This window comes from Toxorhynchites rutilus, chromosome 3, assembly GCF_029784135.1.
Source record: "Toxorhynchites rutilus septentrionalis strain SRP chromosome 3, ASM2978413v1, whole genome shotgun sequence".
In the NCBI taxonomy this organism is placed as follows: Eukaryota; Metazoa; Arthropoda; class Insecta; order Diptera; family Culicidae; genus Toxorhynchites; species Toxorhynchites rutilus.
Genome location: NC_073746.1, coordinates 145,096,659 through 145,114,659, shown reverse-complemented (window position 1 = coordinate 145,114,659; position 18,001 = coordinate 145,096,659). Strand labels below are relative to the sequence as shown.

General features: G+C 39.2%; 1 protein-coding gene across 3 annotated transcripts in view; it reads left to right on the top strand.

Moving 5' to 3' along the window:
• Nucleotides 1-18,001, top strand: part of LOC129777766 (acetylcholinesterase) — a 48,940-nt gene that overhangs the window by 10,272 nt on the left and 20,667 nt on the right. The window contains exon 1 of one of the 3 annotated variants that reach the window (XM_055784243.1): nucleotides 5,557-6,089. The exons of 1 other annotated variant lie outside the window; for it this stretch is intronic. The gene's annotated coding sequence lies outside the window, so the exon portion shown is untranslated. Of the gene's footprint in view, nucleotides 1-5,556; nucleotides 6,090-18,001 lie in introns of those variants that run through there. One more of the 3 variants, XM_055784240.1, reaches the window with a different exon arrangement.

Genomic DNA, 18,001 nt, shown 5'->3' with positions numbered 1-18,001 from the left:
GGCAACATGATCATCGGGTTCATCGTCAAATTTGGTATTGGTTGATTCTGTTGCTGTTCACCGACTGATTCATTACAACCAATACTCTTCTGAATATAGTACTCCCGTGGCCAAGTGGTTAGCGTCACACATTATCATGCCTGGGGGCTCGGATTCGATTCCCGTTCTGGTCGAGGGATTTCTCGCCAGAGACCCCTGTCTGGAAGGTCGAAAAATAACGAATTTTCGTGACTTTTTTTCAGATGTGAGTGAAATATTCGGGTATTTTGGTTATTGTTTAAGGTATATTTGAAAATGTATTTTACATATTTTGAGTGAACGAATAATGATTATTACGCTAATTCTGTTTGAAAATCGGTGCCTTCCTGGTGGTATCGCTTCTGAAGGAACGGGGTGTCGCAGCATGGATTCAAATAAATATTTTGAGAGTTTAATATCGGTCGAGTAGATCCTGAGATATCGATAGTGGAGGCGATCTGGCGTAGTGGTAACATCCATACCTCTCACGCTCAAGGTCACGAGTTCAATTCGCGCTCCCGACATTCTTCCAAAAATGGAAGTAAAAAGTGATGAACCAACCAAAAAGTGTTGAAAGTCACTATAATACAGACAAAAAAAATCGATACCTCCTGCTGAAAGAACGTGGTTTCGAGAAAAACGCGTTTCAAGTTTCGTACAGCAATGCTACTTCCCTTGAGATGAACCCATAGTTATTGCTGTAACTTTTCAACGAGATGAAATATCGAAAAAAAAATTTAGGACAACATTTTTGAGGGCATAAACTTCCCAAAATGCAACAAAAATTCGACCTCCCAGATCGGGACCATAATTAATGATAAAAATGACGCAAATAATACCTACGTTGAGAAGACTTAAGTTCCTCTGGGAACGTTAGTACCATTCAAGAAAAACTCTTTTGAATAACCCTTTTGCTAAGTGGCAATTCATATCAGGATCAAGTCGGGATCATCCCTCGGAACCTATGGATTTTTTGTTAACATTGGAACTAGGCAGAAAAAAAATGATATAAGCAAGATCTGACATTGTTGCTCAAATTCTTTTTTATCTCGCTGGTTTTCCGTTGGAATTTATGCTTTTGTTCTCGTTTCTTAGAAATCCGCTTCTATCTAAGATATCTGGAGAATATGGGGAGTGGAGTAAGGTGTCTTATTGAAGTGTTTCCAGATAAGTAAAAGCGACTTGAGCGACATGTGGCCGAGCGTTGTCGTGCAACATAATCACCTTATCGTGTCTTTGATCATGACGTAATCATTTGATGGGTTTATCTGATTTCAACAGCTCATAATATACAATACCGAGTTGTTCGCACCAAATACACACCATCAGGATCGAACTATGGAAGCATTTCTAAAACTCGCAAGCGATACGTAATGTTTTATCGAGCTACGCCTAATGGTTCCGTTAGTTCCTTTTGTGTTTCAATAGAATCCTCATGGTGAACTCCGATCCTGCATCGTCAAACATTTTCACCTTTTCTGGGTGCTCCTTTACTTCGATATTAAAATCTCCATGCAGCCGCAGATTTCTTCGAATTCAGCACGAATGGAAAAGTTCTCGCAAATGTCTCTTGCACGTCTCAATTTTCACGCTCTAAATACAGCTGCCACCGATCAAAGCTCTCAATCATAATGTTGATGAACTGTTTATAAGTAGCTAACCTCATATTATGACGTTTTTAATGCAACCTTTTGACTAAAAATTTGCTACTGGAACCAAATAATGAAAGCAGCGGGTTTCAAATTGCATTTGTAATTCTGATCAATTGAGGGGCTTAGAATGAAAGGGGTGTAAGTGATTTGATCGATTTCTCTACATCGACTCTCTCTTTTGGTCATAACTTCGCTGCAAATACATTCCCAGCTGTATTTGACAATGTTATCTTCCACAGAATCTCATCTATCGGATTCTATAGCAAACTTAATTTGGAACGTTTTCGTAGTCGAGTTATTAACTAAATGAAAAGTTGATGAAGAGAAATCGATCAAGTCACTTACACCCCTTGCATTCTAAGCCCCTCAATTGAAATCGACTTTGCAACAGGTGGTCAATTCATGACCCATAAGCATTGACTGTATGCACAAGTAATTTACCGTTACCGTTACCATCACGATGTTATAGGTTAAGAATCATCGCAGTGTTATTATTTTAAATTGTCCCGATGCTATCACTATCTATCGCTGAAGCAGCTACTTACGCGTGTGAAATTACGTTTTTATGCAGGACTACGTAGTTCAGTAAAATCGTCGAATCAGAAAACATGTGTTTTTTTTATGAAATAGTTCTAACGTTAATAACTTTTTTTGTTGAGAACTGATTTTGAATTGAACCTGATTTTCCATTGGATTCGTCTGATATGATTCGTATGATATGGTTTACATATTTTTTATCCCATCTGTTTATTATTTATTAGGCTCATCTAGCAATTCAGCTGTAAAGCGGCCCTTACACGATCAGTAGCATCGACATTATCAGTAATGGCAATACTAGCAAGACACACTCCATTCGGCATCATCATTATTCTTCAACCCTACACGATCATTTTAATTGCTTCGAGGAATGCAGCAACTCTAGCCTTCATAGTCGTAAGAGATTTCTACACATACACATTTTCGAAATGAAAACTATCAATGAAAATCAATTTTATTATATCAAATAAACATCCACATCAATAATTTGAAAGGTTTTCTGCAAACAATGAAAAAATCTAGAACTACAGTTGTTCCTAATAATGGTTTCTAATTATGATTTCAACAATTTGATCTTATTATATTATTTATATTAACAATGTCTTCCGGTGATGGATGAAGAAGATTCAAAACAATATGTAAGAGCATTCGAAAACCATTTTGAAATTCTTTTCATTCATCTATTCACAATTTAAACTGTATTTTACAATAGTAATCTCAATAGCTTATGCTTGATTCATTACCATTTAATACCTTCGCAGATGTCGACACCGTATCTCACCCATATGCTTCACCCAATCATTTGGGCTAAAGATGTCGACACTGCACCGTCGCTATCGCGAATTGACATTTCAAGCTTTGTGCTCCATCGTTGTGAAGCGAAAATGATAACGGGTTTTCAGGTAGAAGAAAAAAAAATTGGAAACCAAAAAGTATAAATGAATTTTTTTTTTTTGCATCAAATATGTTGCTCTATGTAATAGAGCAACAGGTTTTCTGTAATTGATGAAAAATCTTGAGCCAAAACTAATTCTGGTGGTAATTTTATTTTATACTAATAAGTTTTAGTAGGGATTTCAGAAAAAGTTATGGAAAATTGATCAATTAAGGTTCAGTACTACGTGTTTTATGCATTCAAGTAACAGTAAATAATAACTTTCATTCAATTTTTGAGAATTTTAAATTGCTTTGGGCCCACTAGTCTGATAGAGAGTAAATTGGCTCACAAACATAGATTTTGAGACAAGATGTCGCACAGTATCCTAGACACCTCGAATGATAGTGTCCCTGCTCTATTACAGTGAAGATGGAGCGAGATCAGAAAATCCGGATTTGCATCATTATTGCCCTTCATATCAATTTTGTCAACCTTACACCATCATTGTTATTGTCATTCTGATGAAGTAATGTCATTATTATTTATCGTGTAAGGGACCCTTAACAGAGCCGAATTTATCGTGTACATTTTTCTCATGTGTATATTACACGGTAGCCATTTAGGCGTAAGAGTTTTCCTATCTCATCGATACATATTTTTATCTATTACACATTAGCCGTTTAGGCGTTAGAGTCTTCCTATTCTATAGATACACGACACATGTCGCATTTTTCGGCGTAAGAATATTTCTATTGTACGAATGTTCACAGTTGAACACAGCTGGACGGTTGATATGAGGCTTCCATTGTTGTGTTTATAAATAGCACCAATTACCGATGCAGCAGATCGATCGTATGTGGAATGAGAGTCGGGGAGATTCCCAGTTTCATATAACCAGAAGGGCTGGAATCGTGTACGCTATGGCACAACTTTTTTTTGAACTCCCTCACTTCAACTTGTAACTTGTAACTATTCTAGATATGAATATTTTTTCTCCGTTCAATTTTTGTTTTATTGTTAAAAGATAGATGAACAAATAATGATAAATGATAGAATGTCTGAAATTCGTGTCTCTACACTAGAATACACTAGAATACTCCCCTTAAGGCAATATTCTATTCTAGAAATTTGAGAAAAATAAAAAAAAATTCCTTCATATTTCTGTATTTCAGGCACTCAAGAATATACACTAGAAAGGACTTATCGAAAATCATATTATTTACCGAGTTAGAGTCATTTTATTGATGTGGTATCTAACCTGGTACGGCGATAAAAATGAACTTCAAACACGTTTTTCTCGAAACCATTTTTTTAAACTAGCGTACACGATATCTCAAGTTCTACTGAACCGATTCATGTCGAATTTATATGAATACAATCTGTAAGCATTTCTCTATCGCATGAACTTCTAAAAATAATATCTTTTGAATTTTACTATTTTAAAAAAATCGGAAAACGTAAGAAAAAACGTTTTAAACCGCATTTTGTTTTTTTTAGCATGTCCGAAAAAGAACCTCAAGCTATTGAGAACCAGAGCAGAGAGTCCAAAGCCCCTAGGAAAATGGTTGTAATAGCTGTTATTATACAAAGAATGAAATGGATAAACTCCGGATCACGTCACTCATCACAGTGATTCTTCCCTCTCCCACTAACAACTATCTCTTTCTTGATGGTCGCTAGGGAACCACGCTATAGAGGCAGCCTTCTGGCCTTCTGGCGACTAATATTCCTTCCCTTCCTCTGGTGGATGTAAGGACGTGGCCGACGTCGTTATTGACTATTTAAAGCTCGATTCACCGAAACTTGCACATTCTCGAGAACGGTTAGGCCTAGGAAAAACGTTATATGTAGCTCAAAATACGACGTCGATAAAATAAAGACGGTAAAATTTTGTTTCTTTTTGAATCTCGCTAACGTTCCCAGTGAAACTTATGCCGTCTCATCGTAGGTATTAACTAGCGTCATTTTTATTAATACTTAGTTGAGATTTCTTATGCTAAATAACACACAAATAATCTCGTATGATGCCATTTTATCGTGGAAACCATGCATTTTCTGTAAGACATAAATATTAAATGACTGTGGACAATGAAAATCACGTTCAAGTAACAAAACGCACCGAAATAAGTTATGGTCAACAGTTTCAAATTTTCAAATGGAACCGACAGATAGCATCTTAATATATGAATTTAAATGATGATCCACATGAAGTATCCAGGAAATATAAACCATAAATTCGACTAATTTTTTTTAAATTACACCAATCTAATAAGTTAGGGGGAAAAGCGTTTTCTCGCCCTTCACGCATATTTGGATGAATTTTCCTCCGCCGACGCACTGAATGCAGTACATCCGACCGCTCAGGACACACTCGCGTATAAGTCCGTAGGCGTCCGTAAGCATTCACGCGAGGTGACTCCAAGCAATGCGGGCGCTTGTTGTGGTCACCGATTCACCCAACACACCAATCGTGTAGCCTCAGTCATGTAGTTCATCGTGCAACCTGCGGACGTGTTTTTAGCTTACAGCGATTTGCAACACGGGAATCGAGCTCCGATGTTGTCTTTCAGTTAGTGGCTGTGTGTCGTGGTGGTAGAAGGGCGTTGGCGTACTGTGCTATGCAAAGTGACCAACATACGCGTACGGGTAGAGCCCTACAACTCATAGCGTAACCCAGCCGCGCGTCGTTGGCGAAATGTTTCGGACGCGCTTATCAGTGCCGTAGATAGCGATAGCGTTCCGATAAGCCAGTGCTATATCGTGCTACAGTTGTAAAATCAATAAAGTACAGGTGAATGATTAATAAGTGGGTAAAGTGTTTGGTGGCTTGAATTGTGCATAAAATTGATGAAAGTTGGCGTCTGTCGATGAATAGTGATGTTTTAAATGCCACAATATAGTGAATGGAAACCTTCCATCGAACCCGTTAAAGTAAATTCAACTAACACAAACTGCAAAATGAAACCGAAACGTGGAAACAGATGTAATCATGATCATAATGAAAGGTATGTCCCATCCGAATTCTCGCAATTGACCAGAAAAAAAACTAGATCATAGTTCTCAAAACGGTGACGTCATGGAAGCCATCACAGCTAAAGCCCCCTTTTATTTAAACATCTTAACATCGAACGGGCACGAAACATGCAACCCAGAAAGTGACTGCGAAAAGGCAAAACTTTGGTAAAAGAAGTCAAAAACCTGTTTTTCATCTTTTATACACTCGGCGGCTGGTATGCGTGGTGTGGTAGTAAGGTGTTATTCCAGCATTATTGTGTTGTGTGTTGATGAAATGTTACGATTATGGCAGGTTGGCTTCTCACAGCGGAACGGTGGCTTCCACACCGAACCTCTCGGATGGTAAACAGGAATGAATCTTTGAAACAGATAGATTTGTGATACTCTCGATTTGCTCTTTTCCTCCCTGGAACGAAGGTTCAGTGAATGTTCCATTGAGGCACCTCAAAGTGCCCTTCATTTAGGGCTAAGAAAAGTGACTGTATAATTCGTCGACGTCTAGTAAGAGCATGCTTACCATTTTCCCTAGATATATCCCTCTGATATATTGAAGACATCGTTCGTTTTTCGTGTGCCTCTGGTACACGAAATAAAGTGTTTATATAAACGGCACAGTTGAATGAAAAGTTCGAGAGCGAAATAATAAATGTCACGTAAATAAACATCTCAAAAGGCATTATTTTGAACTTAAACTTTGATAAATTTTATTGAATTCAAAATAAGTTTTATTAGGATTTTTACCCAAATTGACAATCTCACTTACAAGAAAAAACACAAAATGAATGAATCAAACTCGTGGATAAATATAAGACAAACAGTTCAGTGTTTGTCTTATTTTTATCCACGAGACATGTTGCAATAAGACATGTTGCAGTTCAGTAAAAAAAATCAAATATCAGAAGAAAAAAATCATGTTTAATTTTGGAAAAGTTCAATGCCAAGTGCGTTTTATGGCCCGGTGGAATCATTGGTCCGTTTTCCTTCAACAGTGATGCCGGAGAGAACGTAACAGTAAATATCGTGAATATCGTTCAAAAACGACGTATTTTCGTTGCGTTTATAATTCGAAACGCAGATGAAGATGCGCTCTATTAAATGTGTTTCGGTCAAATTGTATAAAACCAATACGTCGTAGCGATTTACATAACTGAGCATTACCACATATATCATGAACGGTTGTTTGTGATATATGTGGTAAATCTACTAATTTAACTGAGACGCTCATCTTCAGAAGTAGATCAAATGAATGAAAGTTAAGTGAACCAGTCAATTATGAGTTATATGTTCTCAAACTTATTGAGTCGATACTGCGAACCATCTGTCTGTTTGAAGTTTCAATCGAGGCTAAGCTAAGTTGTTTGAAGTTGGTTGTCTCTTTCCACTCTGAGGAATTTATGTGTTTATATTCCTTATTCGGTTTGATGGATTCAACGGTTTATCGTACATCGTTCAGTTTGTGCCACATGAAGCTCGATATTCGAAGAACTATGTCGGAAACACTCAACCAGCACTTCTAGAACACAACAATTCTGCATATAAGGTCACAGTAGGACCTTTTAGAGAAACTTGTAATATGCAGTGAACTTTGCTTTGCTAGTTACAGGGCTTCCTGGAGATTATTAATAACTGGGTCCTTGCCGTTGTTCCTTTCATCATCCATAATCATAGTAACGTCATCCTTGGCATAAAAAAATGCTTAATCATCTTGTTGAAACGATGCTTCTGAGTTATGACTGGTTTATCTGATAATTTTCGATCCTAATGAAAATATTTACTCACCATTTTGTCTACTGTTCCTAACTTTCTGCCCAGGAAGGTATAGGTGTCAGCCACTTTTTCTTCAGACATTCGTCAAAGTTTTTAGGGTACTTTTGCGTCCCTCAGCACCGTGGGACGACCGGAAACACTCTTCCTTTGAATCGATTTACCATGTAAAGAAATGGTGTTGGTATCGCTACATCGACAGACAGGCATTACGCCCTTTATACAACCAGCCTGCGCTGACCACACCCGATGATCTGACAGGGGATTTTTGATTATTCAACAAAGCCAGGAAAAAACAAAAGAAGTTGAACAATTCACAAAGGTCCGTTTTGTTAAAAGAAAACCACCAGCAGAGTGATCATTATAATTTATTGAATTATATACTAATTTGTGCTTAAATATAATAATATAACTTAAATTAATCATAATAAGCTATAGGTATTGAATGTAGTTAAAATATTAAATGAAAAATCCTAATAGTAATTATGTTTCGGCTGAATCCTAAATTTTGTTAGATAAAACACAAGAAAACACTATTTCTAGGGAACATTCGCGATAAAGTAACAAAAATATTATGATACTAAATATTAAAACTATTTACACTTTCTGTTACTATTGAAGGATCTACAAAAAAAAAAGTTGTACTAAATTTCGTTGTACGATAGCTAGAAGAGCCATTAACAGTATGTACTGCTGAAATTAATCTATGTTTAAGACTAAATTTGTTTCCTTGTAGGAATTTTGTAATCTCTTCTAAATAAAGCGATTTACGGAATCTTCGCGTTACTACTATCGAACAACAATTTACAAAATTCTGTTATCGAGTCTACCGAGGTTGAACGATGTCCAACAGCCGTCGCAACTGTAGCGGGAAACAACCAGTCCGCGCCGTTACTTATAAGGATGGTGAACATGAAGAAGTTGTCGATGGTATCGAAACTTGAGCAGATAACACCCCCAATTCAGATCAACAGATGGTAGGTTCCCGTACTGGAACGATTCCCAAGAATTATGTGGATAACAATAGAGGTGATCCGCACCCTATTGTCAATATCGGAAATGAACCTGTAGTTAGGAGGAATCCACCAAGACGTGCACGCCCTGATTACGTCAGTTCTTGCAGTTTATGTCAACACCCTGATAACAGTAGAATGGTACAGTGCGATAACTGTGATCGTTGGTACCATTTCAAATGCGTCAATGTATCCGAAAGCATAGTTGAAGTGAATTGGCAGTGTCCGAACTGTGTATCGAAAGAGCGCGAGCACACTGATCAATACAGAAGGCAAAATAACGCCGCGAAATCAACAGGAACTAGAAGCACACGCAGTGAAGCCAAACGCAGAGTGGAGTTATTGTTGCAGAAACTCGAAGAGAAGAAGCTTTTCGTGCAGCAATACCTGGACGAAAAGTACTCATTGCTTGAATCGCTGAATGACGTTAGCGGTTCAAACTCAGGTTCCGAAAAGGAATTCTTATCAGTAACCGGTAATATATCGGAAATTGAGCAGTGGCTAGCAGACACTAACCGCTGCGGAGTAGAAAACACTGGTTTCGAAGTGGAAGAGATAAGTAACGAACCTTCCATTGATGAATCAATCCGGATCCGTGACGTCCAACAAGCTGCAACACCCTCACTTTTTCCACGAGTAAGACAGCTGCCTCGTGATGCAGCAAATTTGATTCAGCAGAGGCCTCAACATCGTTCGGCAAGGACAAGACCCTCAGGGCACCATGGACCAGGTTCTATGTCTCGTTCGTCGGTGAACCATTGTACTGACGCACTTGGGCGACAGTCGATCGCATTACGAGAGGGCTCAGCGCGAGGTGGTTATAGACCAATAGTAAATGACCCTTTCGTTCCTGGTGAACGATCCACACCAGCGCGACAGCGTTTCCATCAACCACAACGTCAAGAAAATCGAAGTGATGAAGCAATACATATGCTAAATCAGAGTCAGATAGCAGCACGCCAGGCTGTTTCAAAAGAGCTGCCAGAATTCTACGGTGATCCGGAAGATTGGCCGCTCTTTTTTTCGTTGTTCAATTCATCGACTTCTATGTGTGGATTTTCCAACGAGGAAAACATGTTGAGATTGAGAAAGTGCTTGAAAGGAAAAGCTTTAGACGCAGTAAAATGTCGATTACTTCACCCGTCAAACGTTTCGGGAGTGCTTGCAACTCTGAAGATGTTATATGGTCGACCAGAAATGATCATCCAAGCAACGATCAAAAAAGTTAGATCGTTACCGACCCCAACAATAGAGAAGTTGGACACATTGGTAGGATTCGCTCTTGCCGTTGAAAATTTAGTTGCAACCGTTCAAGCATGCGAGGTCAACGATTTTATATACAACGCGTCTCTGAAGTACGAGTTGGTAGAAAGGCTACCACCTGCACTGATTGGGCGAAATACACCAGGAACAACGTTTTTCCGAACTTATTAGACTTTAGTGAATGGTTGCGTTCCATGGCTGAAGACGCAACTGCAGTATCTACGTCGTTGGCTAGCGAAAACCGTCCACGCAGTGGGAAAAAGAACAGTTTTCTGAACATTCACTCGGAATATGAGGACAATCATCTTCCACAGGTCTCACAGGAAAATCAACGGTATTCTGTTGAGTATAATAACATTAGAGAATGCATCGTATGCAAAGGTGAATGTCTCTCAATTGCAAAGTGCAAACGATTCTTGGAGTTCGACTTCGAGTCTAGGTGGGCTATTGTAAAAGAGCGCAAAATGTGTAGAAAATGTCTTCGAAAGCACAATGGATCATGTAGACTGAAGAATACATGCGGAATCAATGGATGTTCATATTTTCATCATCCACTTCTTCACAACGGAGTTAATGATCGAGTTCCTATTCCAAATGATCACAGTAGCGGAACCAGTTGTAATATTCATCAAAGCCAATCCGAGATACTTTTCCGTATTGTTCCCGTAACCCTGTATAGTCCAACGAAAGCCATTCACACATATGCATTTATCGATGATGGATCAGAATTGACATTGATTGAACAGAGCCTCGCAGAAGAATTAGGTGTAGAGGGACCCCAGCAGTCTTTATGTCTGAGATGGACAGGAGGGACAAAAAGAACAGAGACGTCCAGGATAGTTGACTTGAAAATCTCTGGATCAAACAACCCAAACAAGAAATACAACCTTTCTGTAATACATACAATCAGAGATCTTCAACTTCGTTCGCAAACCCTTATTGTTCCTGAGATCGAAAAGAAGTATCCTCATCTTTCCGGACTCCCATTGCAATCATATCAGGATGTATGTCCTCGAATACTGATTGGTTTAGATTATGCTACGTTAGGTAATGCCATGAAAAGTCGAGAAGGGAATCCATTCGAACCAATCGCCATCAAGACACGATTAGGATGGGTAGTCTATGGAAATTGTTCCAATAGGTTGAACGCGGATCATTACATCAACTATCATAGTCCACAAGTATGTAGATGCAACGTTTCCGGTGAAGCTGATCTTCATCAGATGATGAAGCAGTATTTTCACATCGATAGTCTTGGAATATCTCAACCTGAAAAGATGTTGCTATCCAGAGACGAGGAGCAAGCGCAAAACAAGTTAGCAACCTTAACTGTACCAATTAATGGTCGTTTTAGATGCGGGTTGCTTTGGCGGTATGAAAACGCGAGACTTCCAGAGAGCAGGTCAATGGCCTTGAAAAGATGGGAGTGTCTGGAACGGCGGATGAGAAAAGATTGCAGCTTTGCAGGAATGTTGCGACAAAAAATGGCTGACTATGTAGCCAAGGGATACGTTCGTAAACTAACGAAAGAGGAGCTACAGCAACCACATAAACGAGTTTGGTGTCTTCCCGTTTTTCCCGTGCGAAATCCAAACGAACCAAGCAAACTGCGATTGGTTTGGGATGCTGCAGCTACTTCTCACGGAGTCTCACTCAACGATTTGCTGCTGAAAGGGCCAGACCAATTAGCATCACTTCTTTCTATATTGATCCATTTTCGTGAATTCAAGGTGGCAGTCTGCGGTGACATCCGCGAGATGTACTTACAAGTACTTGTCATGGAAGGTGACCAGCAATGTTTAAGGTTCCTTTGGAAAGACCTGGATGAGGATGAAGAAGTCAGCGTGTATATCCTTCTTGTTATGCCGTTCGGAGTTTGCTGTTCCCCAAGCATAGCCCAATATGTAAAAAACACAAATGCGAAACGTTTCGAGCAAGATTATCCTAATGCAGTTCATGCTATCATCAACAAGCATTATGTTGATGATATGCTTGTAAGCGTGGAAACTGAGGAAGAAGCCATTATATTGGCCAAAAATGTCAAAAGAATTCACAAAGCCGGTGGCTTTGAAATGCGCAACTGGCTATCGAATTCGCCGAAGGTTGTAACAGCGCTCCACGAAACCGATACTACAGAAAAAAATCTCAGTGTTGGGAACGAAGTGACCACAGAAAAGGTCTTGGGCATGTGGTGGGATACAGCCAAGGACTCTTTTCACATATAAGTTGTCATCTCGTTTTGACACAAGTCTGTTATCTGGCTCCAAACGTCCCACAAAGCGTGAGGTCCTTCGTCTACTCATGATGATTTTCGATCCGATTGGGCTTATTTCACATTTTTTAATGTATCTCAAAGTCTTATTACAAGATATATGGAGGTCTTCAATAGGATGGGACGATGAAATCTTGGAATCAGAATACTTCAAATGGTCGGAGTGGCTTGAAGTTCTTCCTAATGTGAAAACTATGCGAATTCCTCGCTGCTATCGCATGTCAATATCAATTGACGAAAATAATGAAGTCCAGCTGCACACATTCGTTGATGCCAGTGAAAATGGATTCGCCGCAGTAGTCTACCTCAGATTCCATGAAGGCAGCACAATCGAATGCGCCTTAGTAGGAGCAAAAACACGTGTCGCACCATTGCGATTCCTGTCGATACCACGATCTGAACTGCAAGCTGCTATTATAGGCACAAGACTAGCGCATAACGTCATGCAAGCACTATCCATGAAGACTATGAAGAGATTTTTTTGGTGTGATTCTAAAGACGTCTTGTGGTGGCTAAATTCAGATCACCGTCGCTACAGTCAGTTCGTGGCTGTTCGAGTAAGCGAAATTCTGGAGCTCATAATGTAGACGAATGGCAATATGTCCCATCCAAACTTAATGTAGCGGACGATGGAACCAAATGGAAACGAAAACCTGAATTGAATGCATCCAGCCGTTGGTTTCACGGTCCTGAGTTTTTGTGGAATACTGAAGAGAAGTGGCCGTCGAGTTCACCACCTGCACGAACGAGCGACGAAGAATTGCGACCTCAATTTCTTCTGCATTTCATCCAAACCAATCCTGTTATTGAGATGCAGAATTTTTCACGTTGGAAACCTCTATTATACAGAATGGCATACGTATTTCGCGCTATCGATAACTTCCGAAATGGTGTTTCGAAACAAACATGTTCACGAGGCCCACTAACACAAAACGAGATGATCAAAGCCGAAAGTTATTTGTATCGTGTAGCGCAAAACAGCAAATTTTCCGACGAGATTGCAATCCTGGCGTCGACAATGTTCCTGATAAACCGAAGCAACAAATCCGTAAGAGCAGCCCCTTATTCCATCTCTGTCCGTATCTCGATAGCAATGGGCTATTACGAGTTAGAGGGCGACCAAAAGCTTGCGAGTTCATCGATTTTCATACAGCCAATCCAATCATCCTTCCTCGCGATCACTATCTGACCAAGCTAGTAGTTGCGAGCATTCATGAGGAATATAAACATCAAAATCATGAAACGACGATGAATGAGATCCGACAGCGCTTTTACATTTCCCGTTTAAAATCGGTGTACCGATCGATGCGAAATGATTGTCAGCGTTGCAAAATTGATCGAGCTTCCCCTCAACCCCCACTGATGAGTGATTTGCCGGTAGCAAGACTTGCTGCATTTAGTCGTCCGTTTACACATATGGGTGTGGACTATTTCGGTCCAATGCTGGTGTTAGTTGGACGGCGAACCGAAAAACGTTGGGGAGTACTGGCAACGTGCCTTACAACCCGCGCCATCCATTTGGAAGTTGCCTGTTCGCTGACGACCGACTCGTGCATTCTATCCGCAACATCATGGCTCGCAGAGGAACTCCATCGGCTATTTATAGTGATAGAGGAACAAATTTTCAAGGAGCCAGCAAAGACCTGAAAGAAGCGATGAAGAAACTGGACCAAGATAAGTTGACGGCCGAATTCACCACTCCAAGAACCCAATGGAGATTCATCACACCAGCCTCTCCTCATATGGGAGGAGCCTGGGAAAGGCTAGTGAGAACAGTCAAACAGAACTTAATAAAGTTGAAGACTAACAGGTTACCCACAGATGAGGTGTTACGAAACTTATTTATCGAAGTCGAAAACATAGTCAATTCACGACCTCTTACATCAATCCCACTGGATGATGATGAATCTCCAGTATTAACTCCAAATCACTTTTTAATTGGATCTTCAAACGGCTTGCGATCCTGGGTCCCCTTCGATGACAATCCATCCTCGTTAAAACAGAACTGGCGACTTTCTCAAGAAATAGCTAATGCGTTTTGGAAATCATGGCTTCGTGACTACCTTCCTGAATTGACAAGAAGAACTAAATGGTTCACTGAAACCAAACCACTGGAAGTCAATGACATCGTAGTGATTTCTGATAATAATCTTCCGCGCAACTGTTGGCCCAAGGGACGAATAATTTCAACGAAGGTAGCAGCTGACGGTCAAGTCAGACAGGCCACAGTTCAAACCAGCACAGGAATATATGAGAGACCCGCAGTTAAACTTGCAGTTATCGACGTACGTGTAGGAAGTAATAGGTCTCCGTAAATCGTCAGCGCATTAAGGAGGGGAGTGTTGGTATCGCTACATCGACAAACAGGCATTACGCCCTTTATACAACCAGCCTGCGCTGACCACACCCGATGATCTGACAGGGGATTGTTGATTATTCAACAAAGCCAGGAAAAAACAAAAGAAGTTGAACAATTCACAAAGGTCCGTTTTGTTAAAAGAAAACCACCAGCAGAGTGATCATTATAATTTATTGAATTATATACTAATTTGTGCTTAAATATAATAATATAACTTAAATTAATCATAATAAGCTATAGGTATTGAATGTAGTTAAAATATTAAATGAAAAATCCTAATAGTAATTATGTTTCAGCTGAATCCTAAATTTTGTTAGATAAAACACAGGAAAACACTATTTCTAGGGAACATTCGCGATAAAGTAACAAAAATATTATGATACTAAATATTAAAACTATTTACACTTTCTGTTACTATTGAAAGATCCACAAAAAAAAACTAAGTTGTACTAAATTTCGTTGTACGATAGCTAGAAGAGCCATTAACAGTATGTACTGCTGAAATTAATCTATGTTTAAGACTAAATTTGTTTCCTTGTAGGAATTTTGTAATCTCTTCTAAATAAAGCGATTTACGGAATCTTCGCGTTACTACTATCGAACAACAAATGGTCTTATAAATGTTTGACCGGCTGTAATCTATCGAAACAAAGTGTTTACTATAACACATTTCTTCACAACGCGATGCGAATTGTGAATGATCACATGGAGATGACATTTTAAAACTTGACGTTGGGTGGCAGGATTGTTGTATTGACAAGAAGTTAAAAGAAAATCTTTCATGATTTTCATAATTTTTCGATCTTACAAATCATCACTGTTAAAGGGTTTTCTATATATATTATTAACCTTCAAACGAAACGTTGTCAAAATTTCATAATAATCGGACTACGGTTATTTAAGGAAGAAGAAGCTCTTAGAACTAGAGGCGAATGAATTGAAAGTTTAAAGCCTCTTAAAGCCAAAAAGAAGAAGAAGCTCTTAGAACGATTGAAAAATTTGTCTTTCGTGTGTACCCTCAATAAGTCCATAAAATGTCTCAACAAAGTACAACTTTAATACAAAATATGGCTTTATTCATGAACATTGAAGAAAAAACGACCCGACTGACCGCCGATTTTACTTTGAAGTACAGCAATGGATCTATTTCTTTGTCTTGCTAAAGTTCAGTCCACTTAGATTCCGCAAACTTGATTTATTTTATAGCATCGCCTACAGTGGACCATTCCTTAATTTTTGGCGTCATTTCGTGTTTCAGCGCTAGAAGTTTTAACTCGATACATGAAGTTTTGAAAACATTGTGCTAGATATGAGTCACCTGCATCCATAGTCCGTTCTAAAAATCATTGAAATAGACAAAATCTATTGTATTCAATGTCCTAAAACTGTCGTTGGAATAGATTAAAATACGCGTCTTTTGGAATTTAAAGGAAGCTGCCACTACAACCTGAAAGTGAAGCTTCGTGGGAGGAACTATGACAACTGGGTGGAACCTATCGATAAAATATTGATTCACCAACTGTCCCCAATTCTTCTGAATCGAATTATATTGGGCAGTTGCAATTGAAGCAAATTGAAGGAGACAGTAGTGAAGACTCGAAATAGTGCACAGGTGGCCAAGTATTGGATCTAGGGATACCATCTGGTCGGAGTTGAAAATCAGGACACGAGCTAGTGAAGTAATTTTTAGCCGATTAGGGCATTCCAGTGCTCGAACATGCCCCGTACTCGCCAGATCTAGCCACATGCGACTTTTTTCAATTCCCCAAGATCAAATCCGTGATGAAAGGTACTCGATTTCAGTCAGTAGAAGAGGCGAAGGAAAAAGCGACGCAACTTTTGAACGCCATTACAAAAGAAGAGTTTCAGCATTGCTTCGAACAATGGAAAAAACGTATGAAAAGGTGTGTGAGGAGCCAAGGGGAGTATATTGAAGGGGAGCATATCGTTGTACCGCAATTTTTAAAATATAACCTTTTCTCGTTATGTAATAGCCATACCTCGTAGATATCGATTTTTATTATTGTTGCATAAAACCTCACACTCTACCGCAACCAACTTAATTTGCTACTCCTCATATCGAACAGAATGATAAAGTGAACTCCATTTATATCGATTGTTCGAAAGCCTTCGACAAAGTATCATACGCCTACACAGTGACATTATTGACGTTAACACTTTCCGGGCTTGCGGGCTGGCTAACGGATCGAAAGGCATTTGTACAGTTCAACTCGTCGCCATCCAGTACATTCAACATACCATCTGACGTGCCGCAGGGTAGTGTGTTAGGTCCTTTGATCTTTTCCTTTTCATCAACGGTTTCTGCCTCCGTATATCCTCCGGAAAGTATGCTGATAACGTAAAAACTATTCCCGAGTTCACGCATCTCCAATAGACTGCATCTTGCTGCAAGTATAGGAGATTGACAACGTTTTGAGCTAGCGCAAAGAGAATGTTATGAGTATTAGAAACTCCAAAGTGATCATCTTTAGTCACAGTCGATCTTCGGCCTTAAATACACCATTACCATATCGACAATACTCAGTTGGATCGCGTACAGTGTATTCGCGACATGGTAGTTATAATAGACTCTAAACCTCGTCCCAAAGAACACCTTTCCATTACTACTCCCAAGGCTTTTCCGTATTTGCAACAACACTGTTCAGCAAACCAAGTTGTATAGGGGAGATGGGAGTAAGACGGACATGTTAAAGAAAACTTCAATTGTATCTTTGAAAACTCATGTTTTCAAAGATTTGAAAGCAGTTTCTTACAGTTCAATATACTGGTTTTCGAAATAACTGGCCAAATGTTTTACTAAAATGTGTTTTCCATGTTTTTTACTGAAATTAAAACAAGCCGAAAAGTAGAACATTTTTAGTGGTGCGTGTATAATGGACATGTAGTGGGGGGAATATGGACAGGTTCATAATATACGAAGCGTAGAGGTTTATCGCTCGCGAGAGGAATAATTTCGCTCTCTCTCAGTGTTTGTGCGTCCAGTAACTGAAATAAAACAAAAAGAGAAAGCAATATAAAAAAGAGTTGAATATTCTTCCCTTCAGTTTCCATCATACATTGAATGTGATCGTGAATGTGACCGTCCATTTCAACCCCTCCAGTGCAATTATTTCAATAATTTAAATTTACCACTCACAAATGAATTTACTTTTCCGTACATACCTAATATCGCTTCTCTGTCGACTCACAAACCGAAATATAACCATCAGC